This window comes from Pseudonaja textilis, chromosome 10, assembly GCF_049901715.1.
Source record: "Pseudonaja textilis isolate UNSWEBS1 chromosome 10, rPseTex1.2, whole genome shotgun sequence".
Classification (NCBI taxonomy): Eukaryota; Metazoa; Chordata; class Lepidosauria; order Squamata; family Elapidae; genus Pseudonaja; species Pseudonaja textilis.
Genome location: NC_141999.1, coordinates 10,478,460 through 10,489,452, shown reverse-complemented (window position 1 = coordinate 10,489,452; position 10,993 = coordinate 10,478,460). Strand labels below are relative to the sequence as shown.

General features: G+C 41.6%; 1 long non-coding RNA gene across 1 annotated transcript; it reads left to right on the top strand.

Moving 5' to 3' along the window:
• Window positions 1-619: 619 nt before the first annotated feature.
• Window positions 620-6,836, top strand: LOC148124898 (uncharacterized). The gene is made up of 3 exons (XR_015744766.1): window positions 620-923; window positions 1,309-1,434; window positions 4,277-6,836. It is a non-coding gene; the product is annotated as an uncharacterized LOC148124898 (long non-coding RNA).
• Window positions 6,837-10,993: the final 4,157 nt, after the last annotated feature.

The window sequence follows — 10,993 nt, the reverse complement described above, 5'->3', positions numbered from 1 at the left end:
CAAGCTAGCAGGTATGAAATCCTTGGAAGGAGAAATGGGAAAATATTCTTCTACAAAGCAGAAGCTGAATCAACTTCTTTCCCAGAGTGATTCTGAAATTATTGCTTGTTCTTGAAAAGTGATTGACAATGTTTTTTGAAGGCTTTTTCCATGATGTTTTGGGGAAAAAATGCTTCCCATTAAAAAAAAAAAAGAGCTGCATCTTTTCCTATAATATTTGCATATCTTACCTAGAGTTACATAACTAGAAATTATCATTTAATCAAAACACTGCTTACCACAGTAGACCTCCAAATGAACATCAGCAGTTGAATTTTAGTTATTGGACTTCAGTTCCCACCTTACCCAATCATTGATCTGGTTGGTTGGGTTGATGGAATCATCATCACCATCCCACATATTTATAGTGGACTTGGAATGACTGATTCTTCCAATGATGGATGGATCTAGATCTAGAACAGGGGTCTCCAACCTTAGCAAATTTAAGACTTGTAGACTTCAACTCGCAGAATCCTAGAACAAAGCTGGTGGGAAATTCTGGGAGTTGAAGTCCACAAGTCTTAAAAGTTGCCAAGGTTGGAGACCCCTGATCTAGAACACCGGGTACTCCATGAAGGTTTGTTTCACAACATCACAGTAGAAGCTGGTTCTCAGTGGGTCTCATGATGTTATATTGCTCCCAAATTTTGCTTCCCCGATAAAAGCATGGAAAAAACTTCCTCTTGATGCGTGGATCGCGTGCGGTCAACGGAGCAGGGAGTGCTGATTCCTTGTGACAGCTGCTGCTAAGGCAAGCAGTGGCAGGCTCATCATTGGGCAGGAAGGGAGGAGGGCAACATGAAAAAACATCTCTTGCACACAGTCGTCCAGCGCTATTGCTAGGAGTTGATACGTGAGGACCAGGATCTTGAGCCTCCTAAGAGGTACGTGCCTTTATATCCATTGCCTTAGCATCGGAGGAAGACATGAAGAGAGAGAAGATAGCAGGTTGGAGAATGCTGAAGTTGGTTGAAAATGCTAGGGAACCAGGGAACGTGTTCCATCAGAGAAAGTGATGGCGGCATTTCACATACCATACATTTCAGGGAGTTGCCCTGTTGTAGACAAGGATGAGCCTGAGATGCTCATTAAATTAATGAGTAACTCAATCAACAACCCATGCAATTAGTGCCACGTCTTTTGCCAGAACTTTGGGGTCACCAGAATAGTGATCTACAGTCAAGTCCGGCAGACCATTTCTCTGCCAGATATCAACGCTCACACGGTTCCCTTCCTCCTGTCATGTCCATTTTCCCTTTCCTTCTACAGCTTGATTCTGCTGAAATAACTCAAAAAAACCACCAGAAGAGAGTTAGGAGGGGGAGCTCTCTCTTTTCTTCTGCTATGATCTTCTGCCTACGACGTCTGACCCCAGGATACTTCCGACTGTTGCAGGTAAGCAGAATTTCCTCCTGTATCAGAGAGCAGAGCGACAGAAGGATAGACAGACAGATAGGAATTATCTTGCTCAAAAGTCCTGAATAATGTATTTGGTATCAGAGGCTGCAGATCAGAGGGATCTTAAGTAATCCTGGAAAAGACAACAAAGGGGAAAAAATTAGCAGGATTCCCTCTTTTTCTCATATTCAGGCTGTGAGGGCAGACCCTATTGTAGCCTAAAACATCCACAAACAAGAGGAAAACCTATGGAAAGATCAAGGTTTGTAGAAGGCCGTATACCGGTTAAGTTCTCGTTTAGGAAAAAACAATCTTCAGATATGGCTATGGGGACAGAAGGTGGGGAAGCAATGATGATTTGGTAGCAAAGGAAGGCTGACATTTGAAAGTGGAATGAAAATCTTATGAAAAGAAGGGGCACGGTGGAATTCCTGGAATTCAAAACAGGGACTTCTCTACAACATTTTGTTATGGAATCTGCCAATATATATGTTGTTTTATGTGGAAAAAAACACTTTGCTATTAGGTAGAATTCTCTATTTAAATCAAATCTAAGTCCAGTTTGAAGATAAGCGGAGCAGAGGTTCAGACATGATTCTCCAAACATACCAGCGCCTGGGTGAGGACCAAGCAGGAATACAAGTCGCCTGGTCCCTGTCTTACTACTTAGAAAGTATAATGTGTTGTGTTTATGTTTCAGTTACTGTATTTCAGTAATTTCTGCATGGGTATATCTGTTTGTCCTCTTTTGTGATGGTGCCTATAAATGTGTGGTTTAAAAAAGGGCAAATGATGGCCACAACTATGAGATCAAAGTTCTTTGTGTCTTTTATTGTATATGCATCACACTGTGGTGGCTGCCATCTTGGTTTTGTGGGCTGCCAATACCCCTCAAAGCGGAGGTGGTCAATTTATGATATTCTTGTTATTTGTAATTGGATCCCCTCCTGTTGTGTTGGATTGCATCCAGGTTTGAAATGACCAGGCAAAACACACACATATAGGTAGTCCTTATCTTATGATGGGTTGTTTAGTGACTATTCAAAGTTACCACAGATCTCCACAGGGGAGTTTATTACTCAGTTCCAAAGTTCTAATTGCTTCCCCTATCAACGGGGGTCCCATGACAGCATTTTGGGTGTTTGGTAACTGGCATACATTTATAGCTGTTTGCAGCAGCCTATATTCAAGAGATCACATTTTGCGTTTTTACCAAAAACTAGCATTTACTTCTGGTTTTCAGCAAAACCAGCCCATAGCGAACAATTGATTTGTTTAACAAGAATTATGTTTGCTTAATGACTGGCACAGAAAAGGCCATGAAATTGGGTTGGTCACATGGATGATCAAATTGATGACTGTCACTCGCTATGACCATTATGGTTGTAAGTCAAGAACTACCTGCATTTTGTACTTTCCATTACATTTATTCATTTTGTATGGTTCATCTTAACGAGGGAATTTGGATGGCCTATGAAATTAAAGTAAAAACAATTGCAACAATACAAAAATTAAAACACACAGCAGTCGAGAAAATATCATATCCCATAAACACAGAGATGGCATCCAGCAGGTTCTGACCAGTTCTGGAGAACCGGTAGAGGAAATTTTGAGTAGTTCGGAGAAACAGCAAATCCCACCTCTGACTGGCCCTGCCCCCATCTATTCTCTGCCTCCCAAGTCCCAGCTGATCGGCTGGTCTTCTTTGGTTGCCCTGCAAAGGAGAACGGAGCCGGAAAGCAGGTTAATGGGGTGGGGATGGAATGGGATTTTGCAGTAACTTTCCACTGCCATGCCCACCAAGCCACACCCACATAACTGGTAGTAAAAAAAATTGAATCCCACCACTGCATAAACGATAATATAAGCAAGAAGTGGGTCTCTGCACATGCTTGGAGCCAGGTCTTTAGGGCCTTAGGAAAGGCTACCAGAGTTGGAGCCATCCTGAAGAGTTATGGTGGCTCAGTGTTTAGAATGCAGTACTGCAGGCTACTTCTGCTGATCACTGGCTGCCTGCAGTTCAACAGTTCGGGTCTCACCAGCTCAATCTCTGAAGGGAAGGCTGAGTCCGAGGTTGGTAAAATGAGGACCCAGATTGTTTGGGAGCAATAGGCTGATTCTGTAAACCGCTTAGAGAGAGCTGTAAAGCACTATAAAGCGGTATATAAGTCCAAGTGCTATTGCTATTGCTATCACTAGAGGGAGAATGTTCCATAAAGGTACTGTATGTTATGGGAGAGAGAAGCTCTGTGTATCTCACTGATCCTTGTAGAAGGGAGTCCATGTGCAATGCAAACCTGAGTGGGTTTTCTTCTGAGCAGGTTCCCCCGAACACAGTAAAACCTCTTTCCTAATAGGGAGGAGGCAAAACTTGCTTGTTTGTATTTTAATGCAAAGGTACTAAAATCATAACTGCTAAAGCTTCAAGCAGTTTGGAAGGCAATTATTCCAATTATTATTAATATTGGTGTAATGGTTTAAGGCGCCAGGTTAGAACCTGGGAGACCATGAATTCTACTCCTGCCTTAGGCACAAAACCAGTTGCACCACCTTGAGCCAGTTCTTAGCCCTCAAAAGAAGGCAATGGCAAACCACATCTGAAAATTGCCGTACCTAGTCCAAACATTCATCAGGAGACAACACTGACTTGAAGGTGTGTGTGTGTACATGCATACAAACCCATGTACACCATGACAGCTTCTTGGAAGAGTGTGCCTATCATGTGCTTTCTCAAAATCCAAAAAGTATTTTGGGTCACCAGGTAGGTTCAGTCCGCAAACGGCTGCATCCCTCTGTTTAAAATGTTTAATGTACTTCCCATTAATGTATTTTCCTACAGATGCAGCTGGCCAGTGGGTTTGAATCAGAGTCCGAAGATCGGCTCGTGAATCACTTGGCCCTGATCTTAGCAATTATGGGATTGAGCCTTTCCTACTACAGTGTCCGGCAGCTGTCTGAAGAGATCAAGCCTCCCCCAGAAGCTCTGGGCCCAGCTACCAAACAGGAGTGACCCAGACCAGAGAAGATGGCAGAATCTCTGGTACTGTATTCAACCTGTGTGGACCCTTGAACATATTGCTGGTGGAGTTTGTAGGAAGCCTTTAGTCGTGCACATTACAATGTGTGTTGCCTTTTATGTTCTTCTCCTATAATGGAAGGGTACTGTAATTCTCGAAACTCTTTTCATCTGTGCTTACTTTGCTTTTCTGGATTCTCACCCAAAAGGATAGACCCCAATGTTTTCAAACCTACACATTCCCCTTTAGTGGGGCCATCATCTACAAGATTGCAGGGTTTCACACAACTGTCTCAGCTGAAGATCTGGTTCATTCACGAGTCTCTCCCTGGATTTCACCCTGCTTTCTTGGTTCATAAAAAGCTTTTTGCCTGGCTCTGCCACCTTTCAGGTATTCTAATCCCTAAGGAACTTTAAAAGATTTTTAAAAAAACCCCAGGATGAGGGCAATAGAGTTGAATAGTTTGAGAAAACCCAGTGATTTTGTCTTAGCATGTTGTATGAGACGAACAGTGGAATTGTTGTTCAGTAATCTGGAGTCTGGCTTTAACATCTTGTATGAGTCTCGCAAAGAGGAGAAGGAGGATCTTTAGGTTATGGGAGGTCAACATTGAATTGGCATCCTTCAGTCTCAAGAGACGATGGTATTGTTCTATGAAACCAGTAGCTGCCACTTCCCGTGTTGTTTCAATGCTGTATGCACAGCTGGAGTGTCCTCTCCAGAGCACGGGGTCTGGGTAATTTAATATGGAGGATAAACTGTTACCCAAGCAGCAGATCCACCCTCTCCACGTCACTGACATAGTCTAATGGAATGGCAGAGAACAATCCACCCATGGAACAGAAGTTGCCCTCGGAAGTTGTGGGAGCTTCATCACTTGAGACTTTCAAGAAGAGATTGGACTGCCATTTGTCAGAAATGGTGTAGGGTTGGACTAGATGACCTACAAGGTCCCTTCCATCTCTGTTTATCTGCTATCTGCTATCTGCTAAGTCTTAAAGTTGCCAAGTTTGGAGACCTCTATCCTATACTGACAGTTTCATTAACATTTTTCTAAGCTGTGACTTAGACACCCACTCACTGGATCATTTTGCTGCTTTACTGCGCTAGTCCTCGGTGGGTGGATTGAGAGCTGCCTCTTCACCCAGTGAATAGCAGCAGGGCCGAAACCGCTTCTGGGCTTCCCTTGAGCTTCTTTGGAGGTGGCTTTGCTTGTCCCCGAGCTCCATTTCCATTTTTCTTCATTTTCTAGCCAAGGTGGCTAACTTAAAAGGCAAAGGGTTGTGAAACGTTTTCCGATGTGAACTGAGGAGGGAAAGGGGAAAAGATGGGACAATTGGAAAATAAAATCAGGTCAACCCTGGGTTCTGTGTTACAGATGGGAACGGAGAACTCCAAGGAAAAAACCTCTTTGTGGCGTTCTAAAGAAAGGGGTTTCCAAGGGGTCGTTTCCTTCCTTCTAATCTACGGCGATGGGAAACTTTGGGGAGAAGGGAAAGAGCGGGTTAGAACAACAGAGCAAGGGATTGTGTAATGTTCCTGTGCCTTTAGGCAGAAAAGCTGCTTTATGAGGAACTGCAGACTGCGAGCATTGCATAAGAGAACATGTGTCCAGGCATCTGTGACCTAAATAACATTAAAGTGGTGATTAGAATAGAGGCTGGGGATTCAGGCGAACATTCTTTTTTCGATTAGAATAATGCATCAACGGGGCATGGGGGAGGAGGGGAATGAACATATATTTCTCCTCCTATAACGAATAAAAAAAAACCCTCCCGTATCAAGACAATCACATCCAAGGTCAGCTATGATCAAATCGGTCCAGCCATGCCAGAGATCTTTGCAAATATTATACTGAAGTTTCTTTTATTGGCAGGGATTGGCTACCTTACAATATGTAACTGGCTGGGGACCCAGTATCTCCATGGCAGGCAAAGCAATTGCTTTCTCATTAAAGTTATGATCGCTTTCTAAAGACACTTTCACGCAGGATCTCCTGTTGTACCTTCCCATCTCAGCCTCCGACTATTCATGCCGAAATTCTGAAAAACCTACAGCCCCAATTGTTCAACCTGCTTACTGCACCCGATATCAGTAAGCTGGGCTGGAGCACTTTGCACCTGCTTGAAATAAGAGGTCTCTACTCCTGTATTTTACAAAAAAAAAAAAGTGTTTTAAATATTCTGTGTCATTTGGGGACTTCTCAAAAGCGAATCCAGCTTTTGTCGCATGATGGTTGAATCAACAAATGTTGATTCGTGTCCCTAAGAATTGTAGTTGCTAAAAGCTATTCTTAATACGTTTTTTTCTAGCTGATGTGAGTACAAAGTAATGTTCGAAATGCCTAATAAAACATTTCAAAGCAGAGGCTAACACCAGGGATTTTGTCTTGTGTAATTCCTTGCCTATCTCAATTCATGACTCATCAAAAGAAAGAAAAAGAAATTATAGCTAATAGGATATATGGGAAGAAAGGTTATATAATTTTGCATGCATTATACAGGCTGCTGGATTCTTCTGTCGTACAGCTAATACTAAATATTTTACTTGGAGCAAAACCTCTGTGGAGTGGAAAACTGGAACACCCTTGTTTTTCTGAGTTTGCACCAAACAAAAACAAAAATCAAGAGCGAACAAAGTTTTGAATGTTACATTCCAAGAGCTCAGTTTTGCATTAAACTGGCGCTGCAGGGTAAACACCAGCATTTAGAGCATACTATAATTGCCTCTCTGGCCTCAACTCCACAACAGGGAACATGCCCAATGAAATTTGCATAGATCATACCCAGCTGTCAAGTGCAGGAAAATCAGACGTCCCAGGCAGTTCAAATGAATATAAAGATTTATTGCAAAACCTTATGTTTTCTGCAAGAACCTGAACTGCTAACCTTCAAAGCAAATTGGTGGTAGATAAGAGTCAGTGGAATTCAAAGCGGGCTGGACTTAAATCTCTTGTAGACACTAAGGAACTCAAGACTGATGATACCCTTTAATTCAGGCTTGTCCAACCCGCGGCCCAGGGGCCGCATGCGGCCCAGGTCGCCTCGTAATGCGGCCCAGTGCCCACCCCAACCTTCGTGCCAGAGCCAGTGAGGAGGAGGAGGAGAGGCAGGCGCGAGGCGGGGCGAGGCGAGAGCCAGGCCAAGCAGCAACAGAAAAGGGGGGCGCCGTCAGAGCGCCACCTCCTGCTGTTGCTGCCGCTGCTTCTGCCCCCGCCGCTGCTGCTGCTTCTGCTCCCGCTGCCACCACTTCTTCCCCCACCGCCGCTGCTGCTTCTACCTTCCAGTCCTGCCTCATCCAGCCGGGCCATTTGCAGGAGGAGAGGTAGGGGCAAGGCGGGCAAGCTTTCTTCCCCCCCACCCACCGCAAAATTTGGCCGGAAAATAAACTGTGATAAAAAAACCGTGATAAAAAATAAATAATTTTTAATAAATAATAAATAATAAAAACATCTCACTAACTTCATTTCCAAATAAATTTAATATGTTAACTATGTTTTCTATGGTTTTTTTGGATGATCAGGTATCGTTACTGTTATTTTATTTTATGTGCGGCCCAAACCAAATTTTCATCTTCTAATGTGGCCCAGGGAAGGTGAAAGGTTGGACACCCCTGCTTTAATTCCTTCCCTCAGTTCAGCCTGATCATCTCCTCCAGCAGCATTTATATATAGCTGGTCAGTCTGTAATCTTAAGACTACATCCTACAGAAAAAAAAAAGAACCTTTTAAGCCAAACTGGGTTCTTGATGTTTTAATAGTCATATTTTAAGGCACCAGGCTAAAAACCTGGAGAGTGTGAATTCTAATTCTGTCCTAGACATGAAAACTGGCTTGGTGACCTTGGGCTAATCACTCTTTCACCTCACGGGGTTGTTGTCAGGAAAAGAGAAGGAGGAGGAAGCATTAGATATGTTTGCCATTTTGAGTCACTTATAAAAATTATAAAAGGCAGTATATAAAATAATTAAATAAAGAAATACCTGGTTGAATTCTCAAATTGGCCAGTAACTCTATCCATTCAGCCTGATGGATTTCTAACCAGGTTAAACTCTGTTTAGCAGTTTGAGAACCAAGCTTCATTGCTGCAGCCTGGTTGAGTGTCTTATGCTGCTATTTCTTTAATAACAGTTCATTAATAACAAAGTTAATTGAAATTAATGTTATTATGTGATCTGTCATTTAATTCTGCGTTTCTTCTGCATGCAATCAGATTAAACTCCCATCTCTTGTAACCAGGATTTTGTATCTCAGAAAGGGGGTCCGCTAATAGGTTTGGGGTCTGCCCCTCCCGTTACTTGCTTCAGCTTTACTTTCCAGGCAGCCTCTAGCAAATTTTCATTTGGTTTTTCTTAAAAAGGGCCCATATAGATCAGTGTACAACAGCCTTCAAGAGAAAAGCTGTTGTCATACATTAATTTATGCAATGCCAGATTAAACTAAGAAATCTACAGAGATTTATCTTAGCATCTTGTGTCAAGGAAAGCATAAATGTTTGATTTGAGCATACCATGTTATGTGAACGTAATTATGCACTCTGAACCCATATTTAGGGTTACAAAATTTCCCAAGGATGTCATGCAAGATGTTGCATTTACCCAAAAGCACTGATTTTGCAAGATAAGGCCATTTTCAATTGTATTATCCAGTCGCTCAATTTAAAGGAGTTGCAAGTAGCATTTGGTGGTAATGATAGGCCACAAAATGCTTTCATAGGCACCACATTGCTAATCTTTAAATCCATCCTAATGCTCATTCTGGTATGTTTAGTTGTTTCAACTATCAATGCCTTCATCTCTGAAATAATATCCCCCTAACCATGAAGACTAGAAAATTAAAAAAAAATGCAGAACCTTGGAATGTAGAGGGAGGTAACAGAATTAATCACAATTAATAAACAAAGTTCAATTTAGCACTTTGTCTCTATCACACAGCAAAAGGAAAGTGCAGTTATGATGAAAAACGTTTTTCTTTCTTCTTCCAAAGAAAAAGATTTTAGCTTTGCTGATTCAGAGCTAACAATATGCTGCTTCAGCAGATGTCAACAGCTAAATGTGCACCCTGGGATATGTCTGACTAATGTAGCAAAGGATTAATTCTGTTCCCAGTGTGCTGTTTAGATCATCTAAATATTTTAATGGAACAAATCCTCCATTCAATGGGAATGTGAGATGTGATCTAGTTCACTCATCTAAACTATAATTTGGTTTGTTTTTGGCTTATGCAAATCCATTCCTCTGGCTTTGTGTTATTTGAAAACTATCTTTTTGCTCAACATATCACAGCAGAACATGCCAATGTGGTTATTTGTGAATATCCATGGTAATACAATCATCACAAAAATTGTAGAGAAAATAGCTAGGATATTTCTACATGGCCTAGAATGAGAATGAATAGAAAGAATGTCCTGGGGAAATGGGGAAGGGGGATATGTGAATCTTTGATTTTTTTAAAAAATGTTTTCCTTGGATGATGTTAGTTCTTTGACCTAGGACAGGATAAATGTCAGACATGAATAACTAGAAGCATTTGATGAGTTCAAAGCACAGAAAAGTTTATTATTGCTACTTCTATATAAGAATCTTGTAGTAATGCAATGACTCTAAACTGATGACATGTTTAACCCCACTTTCCAGCTCAGCCTGCTATTCTCCTACAGCAGAGGTTGGCAACTTGGCAACTTGGGGGACTTCAACTCCCAGAATTCCCCAGCCAGCATGTAAGGAAACAGAGGATTCATGGAATGTTACCCTATAATTGTAAGGTATACTAATAGAATCTTGAAAGCCAGTCCAAGAATATATCTGTCTTATATCAAACAAAATCCATGTCTAGCTGAGTTTCTTTCTTATCATTTTTTCATTCTCTGGGCTGTTCAGTCACCAAGTCCTCCTTAATGGTTTGCTCATTCCTTCAAAATTCCTTTACAGATTCCAAATATAAAACTATATCCCAGATATAAAACCAAGGCAACAGAAGCTAGATATAAAATGCTGAACAGTACAATTATTTATGCAACTCATAAACCACATTGCTGCGGTTACCAGAGAAAGCTTCATGCGAGATGCTTATGGATTGCAAATTTAATACTAATTTATCAGCAGACTACAGTATGACTTTATGAAAGGAAATTTTGGTAATGGCAGATCTCCAGATCCTGCAATTTTGAAAATAGCACTAGCACTTAGCAATAGCATTTACCACTTCATAGTGCTTTACAGCACTCTCTAAGCAGAATATAAAGTCAGCAGATTGCCCCCAATAATCCGGTCCCTCATTTTATCAACCTTGGAAGAATGGAAAGCTGATCAACCTTGAGCCAGTCAACATCGAACTGCTGGCTGAGGATGGAGTTGACATGTAATACTGCATTCTAACTACTGCACCACTACAGTTCCTTGCCATTTGTCACGAAATCAATTCAAATATATTGCAAAGGTGCAAGTACATCCCAGAATATATCTTTCCTACTCCAGGTTGGCATTGTCTTTCTCCTCTTTGTAAAAGAATTTTCAAAATACATTCTCCAAATACTTCATTT